The sequence below is a fragment of the Vicugna pacos genome, chromosome 4 (genome assembly GCF_048564905.1).
Source record: "Vicugna pacos chromosome 4, VicPac4, whole genome shotgun sequence".
NCBI classification, from domain to species: Eukaryota; Metazoa; Chordata; class Mammalia; order Artiodactyla; family Camelidae; genus Vicugna; species Vicugna pacos.
The window spans coordinates 1566668-1583248 of NC_132990.1; the positions used below are offsets into that span (position 1 = coordinate 1566668).

The window sequence follows — 16581 nt, forward strand, 5'->3', positions numbered from 1 at the left end:
CTATAAAGCATGAAGCGGCTCCAGTGTTGGTGTGGAATGTTTCACTCTGGAAGTTTTTAAATGGATTTGGAGATGGTACTATTGGTGTTTCAGGAAGGATAAGTTAGCATCGCTGTCTTGATTTCTTGGAGTCTTTTGGAGTTGGGCCTAATTTTAGTTTTTTCCCCGTTTTACTGCGCGTGAACTCCCGTACTAGCATAAAGGCATCCAGATGTTTTAGCACAATGACTGTGGACTTCCCCTGTTATTGCTTTAGTGCTCAGTATGTATGCAGCCCTGCTGGAGTTCTTGTAGAACCATATGCAGGCTCCCTTGTCTGGCTCCAGATCCCTCAGAACCGTGCGTGGAATGAGGGTGACTGTGTTGTGTTGTGTTGTTGTTGTTGTTTTATTATAACCAATTACCTGTTGTATTTTATGCTGACGGAGCGTTGTGGAAGTGTAGGCTCCCTTATACCTAAACCTTCATGTGAGTGTGTCTTTTGTGTTGAATGAAGGAAGCAAACCGTTTCTGAACACTTCGTATCATGTACTGTGCTAGGTACTGTTACCTCATGTTACCTGAACAGCCACCTTGCAGAGACGGAATGGTAGTGCTCTCTCTCTTTGAGAAGAGAAAGTATTTCGAGGTGAAGCCGGTTGCTGAGGTCGCACAACTAAATAGTCAGGCTTGAGATTGTAGACTGAGATCCCGTTTCCGTTGCCAGAGCCCTTTTCATTACTCCCTGTTTTCCTTAATTAGTGTTATTAATAATTTTGAAATTTTAGTGTGTTTTACTCTTACAAGCAAATTTATTTCAGAAGCGTATTGGAATTTGAATGGTCATAATTTTAGAAATGCATAGAGGGAATGTTTTACCAAGTATGCTAGCTAAAGTACAAAGACTAGTTAAAATTCTTTAAAAAAAAAAGAAAAAAGAGTTGAATATTTTCATTCTCTTCAGGAACAGAGGGCTTCACAGTATAGAGCTGTGAAGATTCCCTTGAACTCAGAGGTTTAGGACACATAAAGGAAATTAAATTAGGTCAGGTCTAAAGGAAACAAGTCCTAGAAGGTAATGGAGAGATGGTACTGCCCGCAGCATCGCTTCTCAGGCGTAGGTCTGATTGCTGTGCACCTGCTGGTAAGCATGCCAGTCACCAGGTCCCATTGTGTGAGGCTGGGAATTGCCCATCACGTCCTTGGGCCCTTAGAAGAAATAAACAGTTAAATGTGTACTGAAGAAAGTCCTTAGTTTCATGGCATGTCTTTTGAAAGTTTTTTTTTTTTAATGCGGGAAGAATTTTTCCTAGCCTGAAGGTGATTTAGATTTGGTAACTTTGTATCACTGTTGTTTACTTATTTTACTTAAGTGTATCAGGTGAAATGTCAAGTTCTCTTAGTGTAATTTTTTTTCCTTTCTTAAGGTCCAAGTACAATACTGCAATTATAATCGTGGGTCCAGATGATAGCTGTTTTTCTGCAGGTTGATGATATTTAATATAAGTTTAATCGCTGTTGTGCTTTATTAGTATTTAGTAAATGGTGGTTAACAATGCTGGGTTGTTTAGAAATAATTTTTAATAGACTATTCTTTTAGAGCAATTTCATATTCACAACAGAATTGAGCAGAAAATACAGAGTTCGCATATAGCCCTCCCCACCCACACATATAGTCCCCTACTATCAACATCATTCATCAGTGTGGCATGTTTGGTACAATCGATGAACCAACATGGGCACATTATTATCAACCAAAGTCCATAGTTTACTTTAGGGTTTACTCTTGATATACATTCTGTGGGTTTTGACAAATGCATAATGACACGTAGCCACTATAGTATCATATAGAATAATTTAATTGCTCTAAAACCCCTTTGTGCTCCATCTCTTTATTCCTCCCTCCTTCCTTCTCCCCAAACCCTTGGAAACCATGATCTTTTTATTGTTTCTGTAGCTGTGCCTTTTCCAGAATGTCATTTAGTTGGAGTCATATAGTTTGTAGCCCTTTAAGACTGGCTTCTTTCATTTTACTAATGTGTCTTTTAAGTTTCTTCTATGTCTTTCACGGCTTGATAGATTATTCTTTTTACTGCACATATATTTTCAAGCTTACGTATATGTACTGTTCATTGTTTCTAAGAACGTTTAGAGCTTTAGCGTTTTAAACTTACATAGTTATGAAAGGAATAAAGCCAGCACAAAATAAGAATCAACTCAAAAAGATACATACACCCTATATTAACAGCAGCATTATTTATAATTGCCAAAACATGGAAGCATCCTACGTAACAATGCAGGATTTATAAAGGATTTCTTGATTGAAATATTAATATTTTATTCACTGATATTTTCAAAAGCTTAATATTTCCCGAAGGACTTAGAGATTTTAAGGAAGAAAATTTTGTTTTCATTTTCTGAATCTGTTCATTAGGAATTTTGCCTTTCTGTGCAAAGTCCTTTGCTAATTATTAGGTAGAGGATATAAAGAATGCTGTTTGGATTGAGCCTTTCTGAGTGGGTTTGTTTTTCATAGGAAGACAAAAGGTGCAAGTGACAGTCTAAGCTGTGGAATCCAATCCTGGAAAAGGACTTAGTTGGCAAATTGTGGAGGACTCTGTGGGCAGGACAGAATTTGATTTTATATTTGAACAATGGAGAAGCATCATAGTTTTTGAGAAGAGGCAGGCACATGAATAGTTTTGAAATTTTGGGAGAATCTAGATTAGAACTGCTGTAAACTGCTGGAAGAAACTGAGATGGGGAATCAGGCTATGTGACCTTCTAAAGGTGAAGAGACGTAGTGGCCTGAAGATGGAAATGTTAGAGTTGGTAATGGGATTGTATCAGAGGAGTGGTGGACTTTTCATCATGGCAGGTAATGGGATGAAGCAAAGGATGATAAAGTCTTAAAGGGTAAGAGGCTGAAGAAGAATTTGGATTTGGGAGAGATTCTGAGACAGGACCTGGTGATGTGGTATGGGGAAGGTTGTTAATTCCAAGGCTTCTAGTTTGAGGGCACGGTGGTGCCATTATTAGAGGAGGAATACTGTAGGCAGAGGGAGTTTGTTAAGGAGATATAGTGAATTCTGGTTTGGACTTTTTAAGTTTATCATGCCCGTTGGCCCTTTAGGCTATATCCAGAGGGGGTCCTAAATAAGAGGGACATAGAATCTGGAGATGAAAATTTGTGTAAGTGGTAGTCTGGTGTGGATGAACACAGATTCTTATTTGTGATCATTGGTTAGGTGAAATTGCATGCATATATTGTGTGTTTATCTTTTTAGTAAAGAATCCATAGCATTCATTAGATTTTCAAAGGGTTCGTTATCCTAGAGAGTTTAAGAACCAGTGAGACAGAACAGAAAGACCCAAGAAGGAACCTTGGCAAGCAAGTAGTTTTAGGAGGTGGCAAAGAGGAAGCTGAGATAGGTGAGATGTAAAAGACTTGGGGAAAAGGGAAAAATGGCATGTAAGAGAGAAGTTGAAGCTGTACGCTTCATGATCTAATTAAGGTAAGTATCTATGTTGGATAAATTCAGCTTGAAACATTTTCTGAATGTGACTGAGAGGTCGTGAGGTCATCTCCATAGAGATCCTAATGGAAGCCTTGAGAGGGGAGAAGATGAGAAAAAATGTGTGAGCTGAGCGAAAGGAATGCCTGACTTTAGGTGTCCACAGTGGGCTAGCTACAGAAGAGTAAGAGGAGGTGTGGTCAGAGACCAAAGACCTGGGAGTCCACATTGTCAGCGGAGCTGGGGGACATAGTGGTCACTAGGGATCAGTAGTGAGGAATGTGGAGAGCACAGTGCAGCTGGAAGACAAGCTGTTGGGTTTGTTGACTTTCAGCTCTCCTAAAGAAAACATAGTTTTAACCAGAATTTCATTATGCTCACATTCCTGCTGGTACAGTATCCGGTCCTGTTAAGGTGTCTGTGATTACGGCAGGCTAGTCAGAACCACCATTTAGTCATCGCTTTTTGTTACTTTTGTTTGTTTTTAAGCATACATTAATTAGTCCTGTTAACCACACTGCAGAGCTGGTTGCTTTCAGTAAGTGGAAATTTGAGACACAGCAAAATTAATTTGCCCACAGATACCCAGCTGGGAAGTGATAGAGCATGTCTGCCTGGTACCTCAGTGATACTCAACCAAAGATCAGAGTTGAGAAAATACATGCTTTCAATAGGAGAAAATATCTATTGTCTGTTTTCTGTGTGATTCACTTTTTTAGCCTTTTACAAAACCTTTCATGCAAGGTCATTCACTTAGAATTCATTGAGCACCAGTTCTTTGCAAGGACTCAGGGGGCACCTGCCCTTCAGTAGCTCCTGCTCCAGACAGTGTGGTGCAGTTGGATGGGAGCCCAGAAGGCCCGTGGGGAGTCCTGTGGGGGCAGAAGGCCGGGTGGCGTGTGGCTGCCTGTGTCTGGCTTCACAAACCTTGGCAGCTGGGTGTGGATGTACGACTGGGAGTTTGCCTTGAGACGTGCACTCCAGGTAGAGCAGAATGCACATGCCAGGGCACAGAGGTCTGAGCATGACACATCCCATCTGGTCAGGAAAACCAGGAGTTGTCTCGGAAGGGAGGGCCTTGGAGAGAAGACTGGAGGGGAGGCAGCTGGGATGGGCAGGATTGAGTTCTGAAGGACTTTGTTTTCTCAGGAGCTGGGACTTGAGTTGGTGGGTGAAAGTCACTGAAGGATGCCCTTTTTCTGCTGGTTACTCATCAGATTTTGTGTTTCCCTTGTTGTCTCTCTGACTTTCTACCTACTGTACTTGTTCTCTTTTCTTTATGCTTCCTTAGGAATACTCAGTCAGTGGGTGTGATTTTTACCCCTTCTCCAGGGACACTGCGAAATGTATGTGGGTTTTGTTTTGCTTTTTGTTGTTACATTGATTGGAGGTGTTAATGGCCTTTGGTGTGTATGTGGTGGAGGTGGACGTGCCACACGACCCACGTGCAGTGTGCAGGCAGCACAGTCAGTCCCTGCAGCGGAGGAGCATCCTGTTAAGATGCCAGTGGTGTTTCCCTCCAGCCCATCCCCAAGAAACGCTGGGCCCTGGGCAGGTCCTGCCTTCCTGTGAGAGTCATCTCCTCCATGAACTTCCTTCTTACTCTGGGCTCTGGCACTCCGCCCATCCCTCCCTTGGAACTTTGCTGGGTTTTGGTACCACCTGGTTGAAAGGCAGGACCAGCGATAGTATAAATCCTCTACAGAGGCTCCAGACTAGATTCCTAGTTGTGCTGGCTTAACTGTTAATGTAACTTTTAGTAAAGAAGTCCCTTGTGTGGTTTTTGGAGCTCGAAGATGTGAGGAGACCATCTTACATGAGCAACAGAAAATCCAGTTTCTGAACAGCTTTGAGTGCAAGTAAAACGCAAAGAGAATTCATTTTGATATTAGTAACACCCCTAATAATGTGTTCCTGGTGGGGACTGCAGGTGATACGTCATTCTGCTGAATTTATTTTGTATGTTCTCAATTCTGAAGTATTAATAAAAATATTTTCTTGTAAAGCATCCAGGTTGAGTTTTCTGGGAACTACATATAGTTTATTCCTCACCTTGCTCTCAGCAATGTACCTACTAAGTAGAAGACGACCGATTGCCCAACAGACATCTCCAGCTACCCCACCCCTCTTGCAGCCTGCTCTGCCTGCCCACCGGCCTGACCCTGAGATGCTCTTTCTTCCTTTTTGCTTTTCTTTCCTCTTTCACTTCTTGGGGCTCCTGTACATTTGAAAACCAACATTATACATGTTGTCCAAGGTCTGTCTCAGATGCTGAGTGTTTCAGCATGCTCTGCGCTCTGAACCCATCTGTGGCTGGTGGGAGCTGGGGGTGGGGTGTAGGCGTAAAGTCTGCATGGACTTCACCGTGACCAGCTGACTAGCATTAGTTGCAAGCTTGTCTTAGGTGCTGTGGTTTCAGTCGTTTTCATCCTGACCTTTGCGGTATATATTTTTTTCACTTACAGGTAAGGAAACCAGGTCTCAGGTAACTTGCCCAGGGATCACAGGTTGTAAATGTATAACAGAACTGAGATTTGTTCTAGACCTCAATACGTGTCATTTTCCCCCCATGATCTACTCTAGACTTCCTGTGTTACAGCGAGTTACCTGGAAGCATGCTTCCTGCAGTCTGAGTTCCTGAATGTGTTGGCACCAAGGTATAAAATGATCGTCATGTGACCAACTTGGGCCTGTTGTGGAGATGCAAGATGCAAAATAGTAACTTTGAACATCAAGGGCTAATTGCCTTTTACAACTCTACGAAGTTCATTTCCTTATAAATAAGTTTGTGATCCTAATCTTTCCCTTGTGAAAATCAGTAGCCAAAGCCTTCTTGGTTTTGACTCTGAGAAATGAGTTTTGCGTTTTTCCTCTTAGACCACTCTGCATCTGTAGGTAGGGTGACTGTTCATTTCCAGGTAAAAGTTTGGGGCTTCATGACAGCTGGGTCTGAGAATCATAGATGAGGTTCAAGTCTCTAGGCTTCCTTCTTCTCAACTGATAGCTGTTTCCAGTGGATAGAAAGGAGCCTTCACTTGGACTGAGACTTCTGAGTGTATTCAAGAGGTATCCAAGGACCTTAGCTCCAGTCCTGCCATCCCACATCTCTGTGAGGATTGTCGGGGAGTCAGGGACTGCTGCAGAAATCATCTCCTTTACAACATTTACATTAATGTGTGCCAGAATTCATGAAGGTTGTGCTTGTAAAAAAAAAAGGAATATGGGAGACTGTATTTCTTTCACCATGTCCATTGTGTTGATGGGAAAGTAATTGACAGGTTAACCGAGTCTGTGATGAAATGAGCTTGGTCATGTGATGGACACAGGTTGGAGCAATGACTAAGAGCTGAAGTTCAAGGCCTAGTAGGGGAGGCAGGTGTGTCAGCAGATGCGTTCAATCAGGGTTAAAGATGCAGTCCTGAGGGCTGTGCAGGATTGAGGGACCGGGAGAAAGAGAAGACATGCTTCTACAGGGTTGGGTGTGAAGGGCAGTAAAGAGTTTTGGTTTCTTCCACTTCTCACAAATATTAACTCAAAATGGATCATAAACAGAAATAAAACGCAAAACTATAAAAATTCTAGAAGATAACACAGAAGAAAACTAGGTGACCTTGAGTTTGGCAGTGAGATTTAAGATAACGTCAAAAGCACAATCCATGGATGAGCAAATGATCAGTTTGAATTCATTTAAGTTAAAAACTTCTCTGTGAAAGAATGAAAAGACAAACCACAGACTGAGAGGAAACATTTGCAAAAGACATGTCCACTAAAGAAATTTTATCTAAAATATACAAATACTGATTAAAACAATATCTTCAAAAGGAAGATATACTTATGCAAATAGACATAACAAGAACGCCAGCATCAGACATTATTACAGATTTGCAAATTATGAGATACCACTATACTCTTGTCAGAATGGACAACATCCAAAACACTGACAATACCTACTGCTGGTGAGGCTATGGCACAAGAGAACTCTCATTCATTGCTGGTGAGAATGCAAAATGATGTATCAACTTTTGGAAGACAGTTTGGGAGTCTTAGCTGAACATAAGCTCCACTATACAAGCCAGGTTTGTAATTGATCATTATTATTAACTGATAATAATTTTCTTATTTTGGGTTGTATGTATTTTCAAGTATCACTTGTGTAATTTTGAACAGCTAACCTTTTCCTCCTCCCCCTTGCTGGTCACAGATGTTATTCTTTTATGTTAATAGTGACTCCATTTTCTAGCATTTGTTCTGTTTCACAGCTGTATTAGTTGTTTGTATCTTTACTTCTCTTGGCAGCTTGATTTTGAAAGGTACCCTTCTGGAGTTGCAGTTAAATTCTCCCTAACCCTACTCCACCACCTCCCCTCCACCCCCCACCCCACCCCCCCGCCACGTCTTTTACCCTTTGTGAAAAAGAAATTAAAACACTCACATACTACGCAGATTTAACGATTCTTAATCTTTTGCCATATTTGCTTCATCTAATTGTTTTGCAGAATTTTTAAAAAGTAAATTACAAATACATAATTTCATAGTTGTAAATATTTCACTATGTATCTTTAAAAAATAAGACCAATTTCCTACATCATCCGAATATTATCATACTAACCAAAGTAACGGTAATTTTCCTTAATATTTCTTGTATCTAGTCCACATTCGTGTTTCTCAAATTGTCGTCTCTTTCACTGTTACTATTTTTCCAACGAGGATCCGATGAAGAATCAGATTTTGCAACATGTTATATCATAAAGTTAAACCCATATGTCTAGGAATTCAGGAAAAGTCGCCAGGGATCAGGTGAAATTGTCAAGAATTCAAGCTCACAAACCAAGCCAAAAAGCTTCAAAAATTATTTCCTGTGGTCTCAAAGATTTATGGGAAATGTAGTCCTGAATGTTTCGGGCCCACCGCTCAGCACTCTGGGAAGGGGTCCCGGGAGCTCAGTCAGCGCAAGCGCGCATCCCGCTCCGCCTTCGGTTCACCCCCTCCGCCTAAGTTGGGCTGGATCTCGGCGTCTGCAAGTGGTTGTCGGAGGCAAGGCTGCCACCGGAGGTGAGAGCATGGGGACCTGGCTCCGCGCGGCTTAGGGCCCTGCTGGGTCGGGTAGACCTTTGTTCGCGCTGACGGGAGCGGGAAGTCTCGGGAACCTCCAGCGGGCCCTCCCCTCCCCCAGCCCCGTGGGCCGGGCCGGCCCGGCCTGCTCGAGGTGGGCCTGAAATCCTGGTCGGGAGAAGGTGTTCGGTGCTGGCCGGGTGCGGGTGCCGCCAGCGGCGGGACGAGAATGCGCCTTTGTAACGTTCTTGATGAACACGAGGCTACTAATCGTATCTTGTGCAGTTACTGTGAGAATAAAATAAATCTGCAAAAGATTTTGAGAAGTGATTGTAAGAATCTCTGTGTAAGCTGCTGTCATAAGACACTGTTCCCTTTGGCGTTTCGTTTAACCCTCATAACAAGTCTGCTTGTTATAAACATGCCTTTTTTTTTTTTTAATGAAAGGAATTTCCAGTGGGCGGAATGATATATACTCCAGGACACAAGCTGGTAGGTGAGAGGTTGCAAATACAAATAGATTTTACTCCCTGTCTCTTACTGTTCCTAATACCCTCCCTGCCCCCTACCGAGTTGCAAACTTAAGAGCTCTTGGCAGCCTGTCTCCAAATTCCCAAAGACATGGTTGTGAAGTGGCTGCAGACAGGACTCGCCATGTGGGAGATATGTACTGGGATTTGTGGGTTCCTCGCAGAGCCCCTGGTCAGAGTGAGGCTCTTGAAAGTTCCTGAACTGTCCAATCTGTCTCCGTTTTCAAAAGCAGTCTAATAATCTAATGCAGTGCTGCTGGCCAATAGAAAGACAATGCAAACCAAATGTAATTAAAAATTTTTCAGTAGCAACAGTAAAAAGTAAAAAGGGTGAAGTTAATTTTACTGATATATTCAATTACGTACATCCAAAATATTATTTTGACTTCAGGTGTGGTAGGTGAACGCAGCTAATGGCTGCATAATAGATGGTACATTTTTAGTGAATTCTAAAAGAGTCCGATTTCTAGTGTTGGATGAAGTTTCAAATAAGTGAACTTGTTCCTTTGGCCCCTCTGGAGTAAAGTAGCTCTTCTAAGATAGGAAAGAGGGAGTCGCAACAATAACTGCCACTTGGAAGAACAGCTCATCTGACAGACACCTCACCAGAGCTTCAGAGCAGAGGCAGAAAGTTCTAGAAAGGGGCAGATCTTGAGTTGCTCCATCAGAAACAGTTCTTGATCCCTGTATAGCATGACTGAAATTTGGTGAGTCAGACTTGGTGATGTCATCGCATGTGGAAACCATCACAGACTGTGACAGTGGACAGTGTAGACCGACTTGCAGAAGGTGGTAACCTGGGGTGGAGAGAGATGTCTGACCGTCAGGCCGCACCGGAAAAGGCTCTTCACTGGATGGCTAGTGAGGATATGATGTCCAGGCAAAGTATAAGCAGCCAGAGCTGATGAAATCATAGACAGCACCCCATTCCCTTCACTCTCCCCTCACTTTTTCCAGAAACTGAGCTGCACTCACACCATGAGAATAATTAGATGCCACATTTGGTGATGGACAGTAACATAGAAAAAAATTCCCTATGTTCCTGAACAGAGATAATAATAAAATGATAGTGGGTGAAGAGATTTCTGTATTGGCCATTTATAGAAGCCCCAAAATACTGGGTCTGAAACCAATGATTATTTATAGTCACACAGAGCAGAACCAAGCACAATGATGTTTACTTAACAAAGATAAGTACTATAACCATGTTATTAAAATATCTTTTAAAAAAAATGCATCCATTTTAGAACAAAGGATTAAAATATATATTTTTTGCATAATACATTCCATTTTTATTCAGCTCTAACTCATGGTATAAACTCAAAAAGAACTTGATTAACAACCCAGCTGAAGTAGTTTTTTGACAACATTACGTTTAATGAAGGTAGAGGATGTCGCCTCTGGTACCTGAATTTGTTTAAACCTCTGTTGTTTCAGTTTTGTTGTGGTTGTTTATATTATTGTTGTTAATTATTAGAAGGAAACATAAAGGTTTTGGGGGGGACTATTGAGCATTTTTATTTATTTTTTTTGAAACTTTTTTTATTGAGTTATAGTCATTTAACAGTGTTGTGTCAAATTCCAGCGTAGAGCACAATTTTTCAGTTATACACGAACATACATATATTCATTGTCAGTTTTTTTTCCTACTGTGAGCTACCACAAGATCTTGTATATATTTCCCTGTGCTATACAGTATAACCTTGCATAAAGTTTTAATTTATAGGAAAAAGAAAGCTGTTTGCCTTAGTGAAAATGCAAGGTTGAGACCACATCATCCTATCAGAGGTGCTCATGTTCAGGTGACGCTACCTGTGTGTGGTCTTCCTGTCCCTTCTCAGGAATGTCAAAAGGAACATTCTCCCATAGGGAAGCCTTTGCTCCAGTCGGTGCTGTGAGATTGTTAGACAGATGAATATAGGAGACGAGGTTTCTCATGACCCGTTTTCTCTTCTCTCCTTTCCAGCTGAACCTTCACAGTTCTTTACATTTTCCCGGGAGCAGTAGAAAATGGACGTATGTCAGGTGAGTTCAGTTTTTAATGACTTATTTATTTTGCAGTGGATTTTATAAGGGCTTAAGTGTCTATACATTAACATGGAAAAGCAGAAATAGAAATGCATAAGATGCATTCAGAGAAGATCTAGAAATACCGTTGACCCTTGAACAAAGGTTTGAACTGCTTAGGGCCAGTTACACGTGGATTTTTTTTAACAGCAAATTCTGCAGTACTGCGCAGTGTGTAGTTGGTTGAATCTGCAGACGTGGAACCACAGGTACAGCGGAACCACATATTCAGAGGATCGACTGTAAGTTATACATAGATTTTCATCTGTGCAGAGGTTGGGCATCCTTAATCTGCCCACCCCCCACTCCCCCAGGGTAGTTCAAGGGTCACCTGTACAGATGAATAGCAGAGCAAAGGTGGCATGTGGATATAAATAAGCAGGACCTCTGATATTACAGATTTATCAGAATGGAGCTCCAGATTTATTTGAGGTTTTTGACAGCCGTGTCAGTGTTCATGTCAGACACAGAATACTTCTTTAAAGGTTGACATTGGTGAGAAAATAAAGCCAAATGATTCCTTATTGAATGTAAAGACAATTGAAGATAAAAAATATCTTTTGTTGTTCTTCAAGTAAGCGATTTAGTTAACAACATCCCAGTAACAACCCTAAGATAATGTAGAATGTTGCTTTTACTTGCTCTTCAATAAAAGTAGAAGGTGTAATGCTAAATGTGAACTCGGTCAATTCTACTATTGAGAAACTCAAACACAGAGGTTAAGTTAGACATTTTTTTCTGACGAATCAACTGAATATCCTTAAATTTACTCTCCATAGATAATCTTGAGTACCCATGGTACTTGGGTAGCTCAGCAGAGTTTAAAATTCTGTTTGTTGTCTTTCAAATGTTTCAGCCCTTTCTTTCCATTCACACTGAGACCTCTGCACGATGCCTTGATTCCTCTCACTTACCTGTGATCTCCAGTGACCAGAGACTTGATTATAATCAGATCCATTGGGTTTTGTCTAATCCTTTACTTGGTTAACTTTTTTGTAGCACTTGCCTCTACTTCTCGTATTACCATTCTGCAAAGTTTATCCCCTAGTGTCTGTGACACACTCCACGGACTCTGTCCTTCCCCTGCTGATGTCTTCATGGAGTCATCTGGTTTCCCCTGTCCTTTTCCATGGCTCATCCCATTTCCATCCTTGGCCCTTTAATCGTCTCTTTTGCCTCGGAATGACTATCTTTTCTCATTAAAAAAAAAAAAAGCTTAATTGATACTCAATTCACATTACTTCAGCCTTATTTAAAGTACAAAATTCAGTTTTTTTGAGTATGCGCCCAGATGTGTGCACACACCAATTTCAGAGCATTCTCGTTATCTTAAAAAGCAACTGTATATGCTTTAGCTATTCCCTCCTGCAACCCCATTGCGCTCCCTACCCCCAGGCCCCAGGAAACCACTAGCCTGCTTTCTGTCTGTACAGATTTTCTGAGCCACTCCCTGTATTATTTCTTATAGGGCAGTTTTGCCTGTGGCGAGTTCTGGGTTTGTGTATCTAGGAAGGTTTTCTTTTTCTTTCAGCACTTTGAATCTGTCATACTACTGTCTTCTGTCCTTGGGTTTTTGATTAATAATCAGCTTTTCCTACTGTTTGTACATGATGAGTCACTTTCTTAGTGCTTTCAGTATTGTCCCTTTGTCTTTGCCTTTTTGACAGTTTGATCATCATGTGTCTAGGTGTGGATCTTTTACTCCATGTTTATGCTACTCGAAGTTTGTTGAGTTTCTTGGATATGTAGATTACTATTGTATTTAATTATTTGATTGTGGTGTGGAGGAAGGTAAATAGGTTTATTTATTTTTAGAGGAGGTACTAGGGATTGAACCCAGGACCTCTTGCTCTACCTCTGAGCTATACCCTCCCCACCTTGAATATGTAGTTTGATGCTTTTCATCAGATGTGGAGACTGGCCAGTATTTCTTCAAATATTCTTTCAGACTGTTTCTCTCCTCTCTGTCTGGGACTCTCATTATGCATATGTTTGTAAACTTTATGCTATCCCATATTTTACTTTTTGTCCTTATTTTCTCTTTGTTTTTCATACTGCATAATTTCAATGGGCATATTGCCCAGTTTGTTTATACTTTCTTACACCTGCTCAAATCTACTGTTGAACCCCTCTAGTGAAAGTTTCTTTTTCAGTTTTTGTACTTTCATCTCTTGGGTTTCCATTTAGTTCTTTTGAATCATTTCTGTATCTTTATGGGTATTCTTTATCTAGGGAAATATCATTCTCATCCTTTTCCTTCGGTCCTTAGACATTGTTTCCTTTAGGTCTTTAAATCTGCTATTTTAAATATAACTAAAGTCATCACCTAGTAAGTCTAACATCTGCTTCCTCAGGAGCAGTTTCTGTTGATTACACTTTTTCCTGCATATGTGCCTCAGTTTATTCTTGTCTTGATAATTGGACATTTTAAATAAAATAATGTGGCAACTCTGGGAATCCGAATTTCTCCCCTCCATAGTGGTCATGTTTGAAATTTATTTGTGTGGTGACTTTTATGAACTAATTCTGTAGAGCCTGTCACTGAGGCAGTTGAAGTCTCTACAGAAATTTCCTTAAATGCCTGGAACCAGTAAGTCTCCCAGTTTTTGGTAAGGGGCTTGTGTGCATGTCAGGGCATTCTTTCAGTGGTCATGCAGACAGTTTACAACTCTGCATCAGCTTTCACACCAAACCTTAAGGTCACCTAGAGGTGAGAGCTTAGGGCCTGCTCACATCTTTCCTGAGCATGCACAGCACTGGGCATACGCACAGCTCCATGCATGTGTGTGGCCTTCTAGGCTCTCAGGAATATGTGGGAGTTTTTCAGAACCTTTACGGACATCGCATTCTCCAGCTTTTCATTTTAAGCTTTTTGATGAGGCCATTGTTTGCCCCAGCTGTTATCGATTGCCTCAGGTAGTAAGTTAAACAAATGCCTTTGAGTGCTTTTGACAAATGCCTCTGGGGATAAGACTTTTCGCACTATATGACTCTGAGTTAGCTCGAATAAAGACCTCCAAACAGACCAAATAAAGCATTTTCTTGGAGTGAGTCTTTGACAGAACTCTAGTAGTTACCAGGCTGCTCATTTTAACTGCTTTTGCAGGCTAGTTCTTAAAGTACTTCAGCATTGGAGAGAGAGGGACAGGACAGGGTAAGTTGAAAGGTATCACTTTCTTAGTGTGTTTCAGCCTTTTTTTTTTTTCCCTTGTGTAAGTATTCCCTAGGTTGCCTTTATTAATTTCTATAATTCTTGCCCTTTTTTAAAATTGATTTTATGGAGGAAAGAATTTTCTTAGACCCCTACTTCATCATTTTCACTTATATCATTTATTTGCCTAATTTTTTGAATTCAGCTGATTTGTATTCAACCAGATATTAAAGAGATGGGCAAAAATGAAAACAATGTCACTTTTCTCATTAATTTTTTTGTTTTGTTTTGGGAAATACAGTTAACAGATCTTTTTTTTTTTTAGGTTAGAATAAAATTTTATGGAAAGTGTTCCTGTTCTTTTATTTGTTTATTTTTGTTACGAACTCCTAACATTGAGCTTCACACAGAGGAGGTATTTACTCAATAATACTGAAAATGTGAATGAATAAGTAATTGGATAAATAACACTGGGAAAAGGCTGTTTCTGTCCTCTTATTTCTTAATCTAGTTCCATTTCTTTCTATTTTTAATTGTGATAAGAACACTTAGCATGAGAGCTACCTCAGTACATTTTTATGTGTACTGTACAGTCTTGTCTGTACAGCAGATTGTAACGATTTTGTATAACTTAATGATTCTGTATAACTGAAACTTCATACCCAGTGAATAGCTACTCCTCATTTCTCCTTCCTTCCAGCCTCTTGAAATCTTTTCCATGGAAACTTTCCCTTTTCTCAGTTTCTAAGACTCTACCCTCTCATGATTGTATTATTACCCTCCAGAAAACTGCTTTTCCTCTGGCTTTGTGGCCCCTACCTTTTTTTTTTTTTCCTTCCAGCCTCTTTATGTTAAATATCTATTAAATGCTGTTTTTGGTATTTTTCTTTCCTCAGTCCGTATGTGCTCAAGTTGCTATCTAATTGCCCCTGACAACTTCAGTTACCACCTAAATTGCTATGAACTTCTTAATGCTTGTCTTCACCCCAGACCTCCTTTCTGTGTTCTAAAACCAGGTGTGTATTCATTTAAGGGACATTTCCAGCTTTGTTTTCTATAGCCTTTTAGTAGCCACGTGAACAGATCTGTCTCACTGAAACTTCTAACCCACTTTTTCCCCTTTTTTCCCCAAATATCAGTGTTTGGCAGCAGCATTCAAGAAGCTTCTCATACCACTAGATGGGACCTACACAGGAAAGTAGTTGTCAGATTGTTTGCTATTTCTGCTCTCTGATTATATCCCTGTCCCTATATCAGCTACTTAAGTGTAGATTGTATTCTTTTTTTTCTCTCTTTCTTTCCCTTGAAGTATAGTCAGTTCAAATGTGTCAGTTTCTGGTGTACATCATAATGTCCCAGTCATGCATATATATACATATATTCATTTTCAGATTCTTTTTCATTATAGGTTACTGTAAGATATTGAATATAGTTTCCTGTGCTATACAGAAGAAATTTGATTTTTATCTATTTTGTATATAGTGGTTAACCTTTGCAATCTCAAACTCTCAAATTTATCCCTTCCCACCCTCTTTCCCCCAGTAACCATAAAACTGTTAACTATGTCTGCGAGTCTCTTTCTGTTTTGTAGATGAGTTCACTAGTGTTCTCTTTTTTCTTTTCATTTTTTATTAGATTCCACATATGAGTGATATTATATGGTATTTGTCTTTCTCTTTCTGGCTTACTTCACTTAGAATGATGACCTCTAGGTCCATCTATGTTGCTGCAAATGGCATTATTTTATTCTTTTTTATGGCTGAGTAGTATTCCATTGTGTAAATATACCACAACTTCTTTATCCAGTCATCTGTCAGTGGACATGTAGGTTGTTTCCATGTCTTGGCTATTGTAAATAGTGCTGCTATGAACATTGGGGTGCATGTATCTTCTTGAATTAGAGTTCCCTCCAGACATATGCCCAGGAGTGGGATTGCTGGATCATATGGTAAGTCTGTTTTTAGTTTTTTGAGAACTCTCCATACTGTTTTTCTATAATGACTGCACCATACTACATTCCCACCAGCAGTGTAGGAGGGTTCCCTTTTCTCCACAGCCTCTCCAGCATTTATCATTTGTGGACTTTTGAATGATGGCCATTCTGACTGGTGTGAAGTGATACCTCATTTTGATTTGCATTTTTCTGATAATTGGTGATATTGAACATTTTTTCATATGTCTGTTGGCCATTTGTATGTCTTCACTGGGGAATTGCTTGTTCAGATCTTCTGCCCATTTTTGGATTGGGTTTTTTGTTTTCTTGTTATTAAGTTGTATGAACTGTTTA

General features: G+C 40.3%; 1 protein-coding gene across 2 annotated transcripts in view; it reads left to right on the forward strand.

Annotated features, from left to right (window-relative positions):
• Positions 1–8485: 8485 nt before the first annotated feature.
• LOC102525112 (zinc finger protein 658-like) overlaps positions 8486–16581 on the forward strand; it is a 65429-nt gene continuing 57333 nt past the window's right edge. For both annotated transcript variants that reach the window (XM_072959091.1, XM_072959090.1), the window contains exons 1-2: positions 8486–8546; positions 11043–11101. The gene's annotated coding sequence lies outside the window, so the exon portion shown is untranslated. The remainder of the gene's footprint in view (positions 8547–11042; positions 11102–16581) is intronic.